Consider the following 13,595-nt stretch of genomic DNA (forward strand, 5'->3'; position numbering starts at 1 on the left):
TGGCTGTCAAACATATCTGAAGCACTGGTACCATCCGATTTAGCAAGATACCTCACTTTCTCTTCACCACCTTCAGTTTGTCTGGCTCCACATTGTAGCACCACAGCAAAACACATCATGATAAGTGAACGCTGAAGTTATATATACAAAAATTATGATCACCCAAAACAAACAAACAAAACCCAACAAAAAAAAGTGACCTGTAACCACAAGAAATTGTTGCCCTCTTTTAAGTTAGTTGCTGATGAGAAAAGGCAAACTACTGCGTACACTCCCACAGCAGTGAGGAGGTTGGAATCGATGATTACTAAAGATCCCATTGACACTGGACATTGTCCATAAGTGAGAAGAGCTGGATTCCCGTCTCGTCTGGTCCACCAGCCCAGCCCACCGGCATCTGTCCCAGCTCAGACCAGATGGGCTCTTGCTCGGTCAGCTGGGTAAGACAAACGTGCCAACGTACCAGGGACGCATAGTGCCAAACCCTGCATCATCTCATTGATCTTCCATAAACTTATTAAACCCAAGGGGTGCCAGACTGATACCCAGAGCACTGCATTCTTGAAAAGCCTTTGGTTTCTTCTTCTCAATTTAAACCTCAAGACAGCAAATACAGCCAGGGACCTCTCTTCTGCTTCTTCCTTGGTCTCTAAGGTAGGCTGTTCAAGTGCCATTCAGTTACCTTTCTCATAAGTTGCTGTACTCCTCTTACTACTGATGAAGATACAACCAAAAAGAGAGTTTCTGCCTGCAATATTGCCCTGCAACACCTACCTTCCCTGTAACAGGCAAAGGGGTATTTAATGTATAGTCAATACAAGCTAACCTTGCCTATGTGATCACTGCAGCTCTTCATGAGGGAAGGCATACACTGTAAAAAGGTACCATATGGATACTACCAAAGGAGGCAAATCCTTTTCGAGTAAACACTTTCTGTACAGAAGCTGTCCGGGTGAACTTACAGCTAAGGATGAAGGTAGATGGGTCCAGCAGAGAAATAGCACTCTGCTATTGTTTGCTGTGATTTGAAAAACATAATTAAGGGGCCATCTGTGCTGACAAAGGGAGTTTTTGAGGTCTGTCTTGTGCCTCCGGTTGTGGTTTGTACCTTTAATTTAATGAAGCCACAAGTGGTATATTAGCAGTGAAAGAGTTAATTAGTTGCCAAGTTAGCTATCTATCAGCAATGCTGAACAGATGCTGGGACCAAGAGGAGGCAATTGCTACAACAGCAATGAGCAGTGGAAGGTGGGAGGAATATAATAAATTAATGCCAACCGAGCTCTGATTTTTTTTTCCTGGAAATGTGAGGTCAGCCTTGAAAGGTGCATTACAGTGATTGCATAGAGGATGTGAGAATGAGTGTGAAGGAGAAATAAAGCCAATCAGAAATGAATTACAGAAGGTGACGCATATCAAAGTGACTCAAGAGAAATATGATACAGGTTTCAGAAAGGATTATTGGAATATATGATGCTTCATGATGCTGTTTTTCACAGAATTAGTGTTTTGGTGAGGCCTATGCTGCTCCTATCCCAAAGAAAAATGTTGCAGTAGTCAAACCTGACAGGCGATCATAAATTTCTTCATAGCAATTGGAGACCTTTTCTAATAGAGTCCCCTGGACTGTGAAATATGAGCCACCAAACTGGGAAGAGAAATGTCTAGGAATTGGTTGGAAAAAATAGAAAAGGAAAAATGGCCAAGCCAAGGTGTGGTGTCAGTGGGTATGATGTTTTCCTAGTGACCTGGTGGGGTAGGAGTTATGCAACTTTGTAGTCTTTGGAACAGACCAGTGTCTCTGACTATACCTTCCTGTTGCTTTTCTCTCTCTCTCTTTTTTTTTCTCCCACAACTCATTTTAAGCACAGCACCTTTGTTTCTGGAATATCCACATACAATTTCTTTGTTTCTGTGCTTATAATTCTGCACTTTATTGGCTTGTTTTCTCCTGCATTAATTCTGCTGTGACACTGATGTCCAGAGCAAGACGAGTCAATGTTAGCAGTGGACAAGCCAAAAATAAAAAGAGAGTTGCTTACCTTCGTGGGCTGCTACATCAGTTGCCATCTCCTTCACTGGAGTAGAGTGGAAGGAGCAAGAGTGCACTGGATTAAGTCTCATTTGGTAAACACACACACGCTATAGGAAGCACTTCTTGAAGTAAGCAGGTTCCTTCCATGCCTAACATTAAGTTGCACGTGGTATGTTAAGAAGCTGCCATGCTTTTAAAATACAATGCACAGTAAGGACGCTAGTACGGACATCCATTTTACAGCAAATTATATGGCGCCTTTATCATGGCCATATTCTTAGCAACATAAGCTGCCTTGCCACAGTGCACAGCTGCTCAGATACAGAATATTCATTAAATGAATTCATACTGATTTTTTTTTATCTTGGCACTCTGCCCACTGCACATTTTCATGCCAAGATAAGATTCCTTAGTCATTTGTTCTTTCTATGTCTTAATGGCTTTAAGAAAAACCACGGTTTTAAAGAATCTCAAGGGAGAATGCTTTATAAGGCCCTTTAACTCACAACAGCCAAGTAGATTTCCAGTACATCTCGGGCACTCTCTTAGGCTGGCTTTGTTGAGAAGGAGTCAGGCATCACTTAAGCCATCAACTCACAATTTGTTTTGTGGCTATTCCTGTCTTCCCGATACCTTGGCAACTGTTCTGGAAGGCAAATGAAAAACAGAGGAAGTTTTAGGGACCAGGAAGAAAGAAAAAAGAGGTCACATTCAATCAGCATTTCAGGTACCAAAGTGAAGTAAGCCTGTTCATTTTTAGGAAGGAATTTTAGCAGGATTTGACCCTATTTTTAGAAATACCCATTTCAAATCAAATTCCTCTTGCACTTCTGCATCAGGCTTTATTTATTGTTGCAATTGTATCCCTTATTACAAATAGTTCTTTACCACTGTATCTTTTATGTTTAATTTTTGTAAAGGGTATAAAAGGCCAACCCACCAGTGTTAAGGTCTTTGGAATTTCCTCAGGACATTCAAATACAGCCACAATTTTGCGAGCCGATCAGAAATATGAGAGCACAGCCAGTCAAACCATTCTAGCTGTCATAAATCTGTGTTAAATTGTTGTCATCTCCAGCTGCTCATTAATCCGAAACCTTTCAGAGAACCAGCACAAAACCCAGCCATGTGTGCTTTAGCAAGAAGGGGCAGTAACTGAGCAGACCAGGGAGAGAGAGGAGCAAGCACTGTCCCCACTTACCTGCAATCTGCTTCTGTCAAACCAGCTTGCTTTCCTGTGCTCTAAATATGAACTCTAATTTTATTCTGTTCTTCACTTTGGTTTTATCTGTGGGAAGGTGTATTGAAACTCTTTTGGTTACAGGGTGAACTTGAAAGACCTCGACAGTGTCCTTGATTAAAATAGGAACACTTCTCCAGCTCTTACTTGGATGCAGTTAGGAACCGGCATTAAAGGTTTTAAAGAAAATAAGTTTCAAGGGTGGAGAGCATCCTCAGTGGAATGGGATTGCCCCGTATTTAAACTGTTCTGAGAATAACAAAGGCAATAGTTTATTATATTTGGGAGTTCAAAAACAAAGAGCAGAGCCAAAACTTACAAAACACACGACGATCGGCTTGGTGTACTGGGGACACTAGCATCTTAAATTTACCCTGGCATGTAAAATGAGATCTCCAGGGGAAGTGACTGGTTTGACACTGAAATGATGCTTTTATAATAGATGGTCTGGGAAGAAATGAATGTAGAAGAATGCTAAATATTACATCTTTGACAATACGAGTTTTCAGGCTTCACATATTAGACCCCAGGATAGTTATTCATTCTGCTAATTCCCCAAGGTAAAAATGGGAAGTGTAGTGTCACTTACAATTCATCACCTCCCTAATTAAGAGCAAGAAAACATCCTTTGAGTATAACTGATGCCTTTCTGAACCTGCCATTTCCTTTTAAGCGTGAGGCAATGATCCCAGGGTACTTTTCCTACTAACGCTATTGATGACAACAACTTTGCAGAACTTCAGGTCACACAACACACTGGCAACTATTCCAGTTCCACCTCGGTGCTTACAGCTGAAGTGTTATAGCACTCAAGCTTTCGAAATTACATCCACACTAAGCACATCACATCTTTAAAGAGCAAGCAAGCAGTGCAAAGGTCTCTGTTCTTTCAGGGGCTGCGCTAGCTCATAAAACAGCCTCTTCGGAGGTGCACAGAGGTGAAGCCAAAGCAGCCTCTGTTGGACCGGGGCACAGCAGTTTAATGCAGTGGCAATTCTGTAGTCTCCTACATGACATTTTAAAGCATTGTTAGGGGGCAAACAAAGCAAAACAGCTACATCTGAGGTCAGGCCTGCCTTTTGGTTATGTCTGGATAGTGCAATAGGATCCTGGTCCAGTAGAGGGGCTCCTACACACTTGAATAGTGAAAGAGAAAGAACAGTATGACAGGTGAGACAGGTTGTCTGCTCTTTGCTACATTTTCTTAAAAACACCATTGTGGTGGTAATAGAACATATATGCATTTGGATATAGTGTGTTTTAAATTGTATGCCTCCATCCACAGTCCTTATTTCAAATTGCAGCTCTGTTAACTCTGCATAGTTAGCTTCAGTCTCCTGTTATGAGGTACCTAGGGACAGACATGGCACTCTTCCTAAAAGATGTGATGAAGTGGCATAAATATATATATATATATTTTGAAGTTTTCTCCTCTGGCTTACAGTGGTTACTTCAGGGTTTCTGGTGGGCTTGGTGTCAGCCCAGAACTTCTGCCGCAGCCACTGGCACGAACTGGTTTGGTTTCCTTCTCAGTCTAGAGCATGTTGCTTAAGGCAGATCCTATGAGAGGAGGCAACACGAGGCTTCTCCTGATGTCTTGCACTGTGCACCTTTCTAGCCCTTCTACAGAAAGCGAGCAACACCCAGGATCCAGAATGGAAAAAGGATTGTTCTTCAAATATTTTTATATAAGTAGACTGCAGACTTGCAGCACTGAGGTTAGATTAGCTGGAGAACTTACTGAAAGGTGGTCATGCAGGGACACCCATGCACCTCTGGGAATCCTTTTTGAGTTTTAGGAGGTGTGGAGGGGAATCCTTGTGTGTATCTGTGTCAGACTGAAGCGGTCGTGGGGCTCTTTGCTTTTTGTCTTCCTCCTTCACCTGCAGAATTATAAAGATGGGCGGTTAGGCACTAATGGCAGTGGGTGACTGACACAAGTGCTCCATCACCAAAATGCTGTGGCTTTAAACAATACAGTGCCTCCCTCCCAGCAGCACTGATTTATCTCGGGGCAGATCACCTAGCAACAAAGTCTCTGTGGAAAAGGGTCTGGTGTATTTCAGGGAAAACACACCCTTGTAGAAGTGGGGCTAGGGCAAACATAGTGTTAGTTATGCCTAGGATTTTTATGAGTAGCTTTTCAGGAGCTAAAGGTTTTCCAATGGAGCAAGAATTACTTTTTATAACACCTTTTCCAGTTAGTAAATAGGTAACACTAAGAAAATAAGTAATCTGTTAGAAAGGTGACATTTTTCAGAGTGAAAAAGTGTTATTGGTACATATGTACCAACCTACACAGTCAAAGCAAGATTGTGTATCTCATTTCAAAACAGCCATAAAAATGCAAATTAGGGAATGTGTTTGATTTTTTCATATCTGATTCATTTTGAAGACAAAAAGAAATCCTTCCAGCCATACTCAGTAGGCTGCCTCGCTCATACCATTCACGTGGAGGCAGTGGTGACAGCAGGTATGTTAGATTCACAAAGAGGATGTCGACCAGTTTTGTGTTTACATGATCAAATGGTGAAGCGAGGTGAGGACCCCCAGCTCCTGGGACACTATCTGGGCCATTTCCATCACAGCCCCTGCACTCCCCTGAGAAGATGACACAGAACAGCTCACAGTGCTGCTGCCACTGTTGTGATGACTTTTTAACGAAGCACCAAGCTGTGGCCAATGAACCCCTGCTGTATTTCATCAGGTAGAAAAGATGACTAGGTTTGTCAGTCAACTGGCAGGTTTCTTCTTACTTTCTACCACATCACCCTCAGGTGCCATTTCTTCAGTTATTTCAGTCAAATCTCACTTCCTGATACTTTGAGTGTTTATAACTTTGCCCAATAACAGATCTTGAAATCCCAGCCTGTTTCCTGAGCAAGAGCTGTATCTCTGAATTAGGCTCTCATGCACAGGATAACCAATTTTCATTAGTGCACTAAAAGTCTTCAATATCATTTCATGCCAGTAGGAATGTTTATTCTTCTTACTGGAACTAGGACCTATAATTTGTTACTGGGCTGAGTTCAGGCTGGTTAACTACATTTTCACAGATTCTGAAATGAGTTCCTGAAGTGTGGCCTTCCAGCAAAAATACAAGAGTGGGAAACTAGCATGCTGAGGGTTCACAGAACATTGAGCTGAAAGAGTAAATTTGGACTCGGAGAACCATGCTCCATTCCTAGCTCTCCTGTAGACTTCTCTGAGATCTCAGACAAGTCTCAGCTCCCACCAATTGCCCTTCTACATCTCCACAAGAAAAATATTTTTTTCAACCCTTTGTCTGTTTTCATTTCCTTAGCCATCAGCCTTTAGACACAGATATGACTTCTTACAACTGGCTTTTACAGCACCAAATGCATAGAGGTTTGTAGGTACTAAGGGAAAGTAAATAATATATGCTGCCTTCATGATCAGGGCTCAGGGACGGTGGACTCAGTGCCATGTAGAAGATAACTAATGACCTTGCAGTAACATTGCCCATGTTGACACAGTATCATGTCTAACAAGTTATTTGGAAGAGAGTTTCTTAAATTACATCTTTTCTGTGTGTTCTCTTCAGCCACAAACAAGGTACATATGTGTTTTTAAAGTGAGCATACATAAATGTTTTAACCTTGCCTACCAACAAGCTCGGAGTACCATCCTGCACTGTGATTGCCTGTTTTCTGGAGGACCCTGTGCTCTGAAAGGCATGTCACAGAGATGGAAAGCTTTTACATGCAGGTTGAAGCAGTATAAACTCACTGGTCTCAGAATGCCATCCCATTTAACTTTGAGATTTCCTTAAATGATCCATCTTACTTCTGCCCCTCTTCCTTCCACCTTTACAAAAGGGGAGGTAGAGTCAAGCCTTCCTCTTTCAGCAAAGGTAAGGAGGAATTAATTAGTGTTATTTGATGCACTACCCAAAAGTAAAAAAGGCTTTACCTCTAGTCTTTGGGCTATCCTTCCTTTTAAAGCTGAATTCAGACTCCATGTTTTCCTAATCCTGCATTTCTTTGCTCACTAGGCGATGAATTACATCAGCTAACGCCACCTGCAACAGTTGCTTTGCAGATTACACTTTTACTGATGAGGAACTGCATTTGAGTTACTTGGTCCAATTGCAGAAGCCCCAAGGCGGTAACAGTTGTGGTTTTCCTGGTGAGTGGGATTAGATTGGAATTGTTAACAAGCGCTGGAAAGGTTTCCCTCGTACCATGGCTCTTGTGAAAGGCTGCTTCTGCCCAGACGTCTGTGGGCTGCTGGGCTGCGGGTGAAAGGGGAGGAAGGTGCTGTAATTGTTGAGCAATTTCGGTTAACTGAAGTGGGAAGTGTTGCTTGCATCATTGACCAGGAGATTACCAGCTTTTATGGCCACAAGTAATTGAATGTCCAAGCTAGGATGCTGGGGGCACGTTGCTACGATTTACAGTTTATTGAGCAAAGCAGAAGCAAGCAAGCAGAATTTAGCAATAACTTGACTTAAGAGCCTAATTGTTTAACTCCTTTCTTTCTTCCAATCTAACGATGCAAACACAGTTCATATCAGTTTGGTTGTTTTATAGGAAATAATATCACCCTTTCTTTCCCTGCCTCCAAGCTAGTAGGTAAATATCTTTGTACTAAGAAAACAGAGGAACAGAAAGGAAACAGAGATCGGTATTAAGCAAATTATAAACTGTGTTACCTTGAAAATGTATTGTTTAGTAAAACAAGCCAGTCAGAGCAAAGATGAGGTTAGATAAGCTCTTTGCGTGACACACAGCGCTGCAAAGTGTTGACAACCAGAACAGAGAAAACATTGAAAACAGGATCTTTGAAGACCACTTAATGTGCCCACCATGTGCTGACGTCTCTGGAAGGGCAGGTGCTAAACTCAGCTCAGCTTTTCATTGTGGCTGTGCCAGGGAGCCGGGTGAGACCTGCTCCCCATCTTGCAGGTAACCATCCCATAGCATCTCTTCTGGAAACAATCAAGCTTTATCCTAAAGCTATTTACAGTGCTCGTTGTCATTGATTCTACTGCATCAGAATCTTACTCAAATCAGTGTCTAAAAACTGTTACTAATATCCAGGTTAATGCTACTATCAGACAGTTTTAACCTATTTACCCTTGTGCTTTACCCTATGACTTCATTCTACCTTGATAAGCCAGCTTCCATAAAAGCTTCATTTCCATGAAGTCTGTTCTGTACCAGATTGAGTTTGTTATTAATTTGATATTAAAAAAAAATCAGTGTGATGTTATGAGTTGTTACATGACTCTAGTAAAAATATACTGACCAAAATATCCAGGAATACATTTTCTGACAGCTGTATCTTATTCTTGGCTCTTCCTCATCCTGTGTTCAGGCAAAACTCCTGCTATCCCTCCTTTGTCACTTTCAACAGAGGAGCTTTTAGAGTGCCTTCTTAACCATATGCTCTTCCACATCACACTATGAAATTACCCACCTCCCCTTTTTAAAAAAACTTCAGACCTTAGCCAGGGTGTTCTTGTGTAACCTTCTGATACTATTGCTTCTGTAAATTTATTATATGCCTAATTCTCGTGCTACCATCACTACTGCAAATATAAACAAGATAGGTGCACCAACCTCACTATGAGGAATTCGCCTATAAAACTTCCACTCTGACAGCTTTTCTTTGTTTCCCTTGTCTCAGTCTGAGTTATTACCTTGTTTTCCCAACTGTGTCCATACTTCACTGATTTACAGGTAGGTCAGATCTGCCACATTTCTCCTGGCTGTAAAATCAGTTATCAAAAATACATGCCTGTAAGAAATAAATTCTCATGATTAAGAGAAAGTTTTCTGTTTTGGAAATAAAGCATAGAGCACATGCATGGGAAGTCTCAAGTAAGCAATTTTAGAAAAGCACAGCAACTTCCTGCTAACTCCAAGGAGTCTGGGCTTCAGGCAATCATTTCAACAATTTCACTGTTAAAAAGGCAAAATAGGAAATGCAAGCAATAGATACAAATGTGCTAAGCTTCCTGGAAAAGCCAAATACAGGAAAATGTTTAAAGCTATTTCTATCTTGTTAAAGGAGAAGACACGTATGAAAGTATCAAAGCCCCATTATGATAGCATCGGGCTCAAATAAGCTGAGCTTGCTGAAGATAAACTCAAAGGCCAGCCAGGAGGCACATACATAATTTAAATGCCTTTTATGGCACTCAGCATCCAGCACAAGCTAATGCTACTGCAGAGCTTGTTTCCTGCTCTGCACTTACCACAAACAAGCAGGGAGCCCCTCTGAGACAAACAGAGATGGCTTTTCTGAGGCCAAGCTGGAACATGCTTTAGTATGTTAAGAGTCCTAAAGTATCTGAAAATGCTCTGAAGTTCTTCATTCTGCGGAGAAAATACTGGCTGGCCTGATGCTGAGAGGCACTATAGAAGACTTCTCAAGGTAACAGGACAAATTCACAGGTTTGCTCACGCATATCCAAGCTGTACACCGCTGAGAAGAGCTGGAGATCATTTGAGGGACTGTACACAGCACAGCTTGTATACACAAACTAAATAAAAGCCAAATTGAGTTATGCATTGGCTGGCTCTTCAGGCCATCCAGAATTCAGTCACCATTCCCAGTCCTATTTTACATCATCTACAGCTGGTTTTGTTCTGAGCTGACAAACAGCACGCTCGTATGAGTTGCTGTTGGCTTTCTGATATCACTGCCTTTCATTGCTGAGCATCTTATTCTGTGGTCCTTACAGACATTCAACAATTAATTTCCATCTTCACCTGAGCTTTTGTTGTATATTTGCAAGATGCTTCCCAAGAACAGTTCCATGTGCCGGTGGTAAGGAAAGAAGTGCACAGCACCGTGCTTACAGCTGGGCAGGTCAGGGAAGGAGGAGTTTCTTTCCAGGTACCTAAGATGAAGGAGCTGTGTTTCAAGAAATTAGATCCTACAAAAACTAAGGTAGTGCATGCAGTATCTTTTAAAAAAAGCCTTTATAAAAAGTCATTTCAAACTGGGTTTTACACTGCCAATCTTCTAAACCATACAGTAGTTGCCGTTCATCTGTATATTATTACTAGCAGCATAGGAAGAGGATTATCCTAAAAGCAACAAATCCAAGGTCCAGTAATTTTTTTTTCACTTGTGACAGCTCATTGTCCAGACAGGAAGGTAACAGATATTACACATCTGTGAACTGCAATGCTAGAATGGTTTTGCAAATTCTTGCTGTTAATAAAATCATTGGAGCAGGAAGACATGAACAAAGATAATAATCACAACGTATGGCACCATTAACTACTGAGTTTTTTATTGGAGTGCTTCAGCACTTTTTACAGTAATAATGCCATAGGATCTGTGCCTGCCTACACCTCTGATACAGTAAGCTCCATTTCTCCTCCTCAAGAGAAGATGCTTTTCAGCATTGAAACTCCTTTGATTCAGACACCCACGCACATTCAGCTGGCATCGTGTGCTAGCTGCTGAGACACAGCCACCACTGTGAAGCAGGCAGTAGCACGGCTCTTCAGGCAACTGTAAGACATATGGAAACCCCAGGAGGTCACGGGAGGTGGAACAAGAAGTGTTATTTAAGGGCTCATTGTGTTTTCCTTTTATACAATAATAGTAAAATGCTATTTCTTCATGTGAGAAACTGTTCTACATATTCCTTATAAAAAGCCTGAAAGGAGGAAGGCAGAAGCCTACCTGCAATTTATTTAGGTTCAAGGTCTGTTCTGTTGCACTGCATGTAACTATGCACTTGGCAAAGGATTCCTCCTAAACCACCAGTCAGAAATCTAGGCAAAGGCTTGACACTCCTGTACAGAGCCAAAATTATCCTTGCCCCAGCACTGGCACTGAGACAGAAGAGAGGCAGCGTGTGACACCTCCTTAAGGTCACTGGAGACATGGGTGACCTCTGTCACAAAACACGCCAGCCTTCAAAGCAGCTCTCACGAAGCAGGCCTGCTATTCCCCACGCCCCCCCCCCCCCCCCCAGAGGACAGAAAAGCCAGGGTGCAGTTTTGCCTCAAACCCATCACTGCATAAGCACATCTTGAAATGCACCTTGGATCCCAGACTGACACGGAGGCAACACAAAGACCTGGGCAGGACTGCTGCCCTCCATCCCCTGCCAGCAGCAGCACCTGAAGAGCTTTCACCAGGAGTGGCAACGGGATTAGAATGAACGCTGATTTGAATAAAAACATAACACAAAAATGTTGAGATAGAAGACGTCATACTCAACATTATTCAGGAAATAAAAATTAATTCTAATGTTCATTGAATACATATATGAAAAATGCATACACCAAATAAATCATTAACAGTGCTGGAAGTAGAAAAAATGAAAGATTTCCCTACCAAATGATCGATGTTTTACAGACACTTCAAAAAACCTTTGCTACGTATCAGATCCCATGACAGAGTTATTTTTTTTCCTAATACCCAGCCTATACCTCCCTGGGTGCAACTCGAGGCCATTTCCTCTTGTCCTCTCGCTTGTTGCTTGGGAGAAGAGGCCAAGCAGAGATGATCCCGAGTTAAATGGGTTTTGAGTTTCCCCAGGAGACATCGGAAGCACTAAGAAAGGAGAAAGTCTGTGCTGCCACTGTAGGGGTAGTGACTGCCTTCTCTCTGGGATATCTGGAAATTGTTATACTTTTTTTCCCCTCTACTATCTGTATTGCACTGGGATTTGAAGGGGAAAAAATAGGGAAGCTTTCAGAAAAGATGGGAGATGGGTAGCATCAGAAAAGATCTGTGTTACCAATCTTGAAATTTAAGTGGAGGATTAAAAAAAAGCATTGAATTATATATATTTTTTAAAGTGTAACAAATGAAAAAAAACCCCAAGCTAGTAAAGCCCAGCTGGAGAGACAGGCAGGTGTCAGCAATGATGCAACCCATGCCAGGTGCAGGGTCAAAACTAAATTGTCTAGAAGTCCTGTCTCCACTGAGGCATCCACACAGCAAGGAGCAGACTCCCCAAAACATTTTACAACAGAAAGCTAGGTCCCAAGATTGCATCCCAATGCATTAGAACAACAACAGCAAAACAAAAATAAAGAGAGATTCTGAAGGAAAGCTAAAAAATGAAGTTGTTACCTGCAATTTACCTGCTGAAGACCTTGGGATAAGAACTTGTCAACTGAGAAAAGCCAAGTTAGCTCCCTTGCTTACAGATCTTAGCCAAATAGTTTCTTATCTCTCTTATCACAGATGGAATGAAGAAACTATGAAACAAAATGTAAAAAAAAAAAAAATTCAAATATTTGCATGCATTGGGTTCTCTTATCTGACTAAGCATCACAAATGGGCAGTAGACTCAAGACCATTTTTATCTTTTTTCCTCTCTGCAACAGCAAGATTCACAGAGAGACTTAAGGAAATAAGCTTAAAGGCCGAGAAATATTTGTTCTCTCAGGAAAACTGCATCCTCATGCTTTTCCTAATCTTGTTAGGGTGAGGACACGAACGCTGACTGCTGGAATACATTTCCACTCTAACGAGAAGCAAAGGACAGTTATCCAGTGCTCAGCTGCCTGGAGAGAGGCTGAGCATCTTTAGCAGCAGAAAGTCTGAGCTCAGAGAGCTGCAGTGCCTGAGGAAATTCTGTATCAGCTGGAGTCAGCTCTTGCTGAGCACCTAATGAGGTGCATCAGTGCAGAAAGTGACAGCAAGGGGAACGCTGCAGACCTGCTGCTAGGCTTTGTGACACTGGCCAGGTTGCATTAAAGCCCTGCCAGCCTCTGCCTGTGACTGCCGTCCTGCACGCACCGGCAAGTGTCACCCCACTGGTAACAGCTACCGAGGGAGGAGCAGCTTTCAAAACAGCTTTGAGAAAGAACAGGAATGAAAAAATGATTTAAAGGATAACCAGCTAAAATTTTTGAAATAAGCAATTTACAAGGCAAAGTGCTGAAAAACTCAAGTCTCATTCAAGTCAAGGAGACTTCTTAACCTCTGTCACTTTACAGAATGGGATCTTGGTTGCCAAAAGATTTTCTTTACCTAATAATTCATCTCCTTGCTACAGACTTATTGTACCTGGGATGCACTGCTAGCTTGAGAATATCACTACATTAGAAAATAGATAATTTGTTTGTGAATTAAGACACAGAAATGGTTGCTTTCCACCATCTGTTCTGGACAGCATGCAAACCCACTTCTCTTGTACCTTCATCGTCCACACTTCAGTGGCAGCATTTTCCTCTGTGAGGAAGCCCTCAACAGTTTGCCAGTGACTAATTTGGCTCCTTCCTCACATATATTAAACCCTCATCCAAATGAGGACAAGAAGATGAGCCCTTTCCTCCTGCAAGGCTTTAAAATGCAATCAGCAGTGAATGGTGC

Source organism: Cygnus olor, chromosome 4 (assembly GCF_009769625.2).
Source record: "Cygnus olor isolate bCygOlo1 chromosome 4, bCygOlo1.pri.v2, whole genome shotgun sequence".
NCBI lineage: Eukaryota > Metazoa > Chordata > Aves > Anseriformes > Anatidae > Cygnus > Cygnus olor.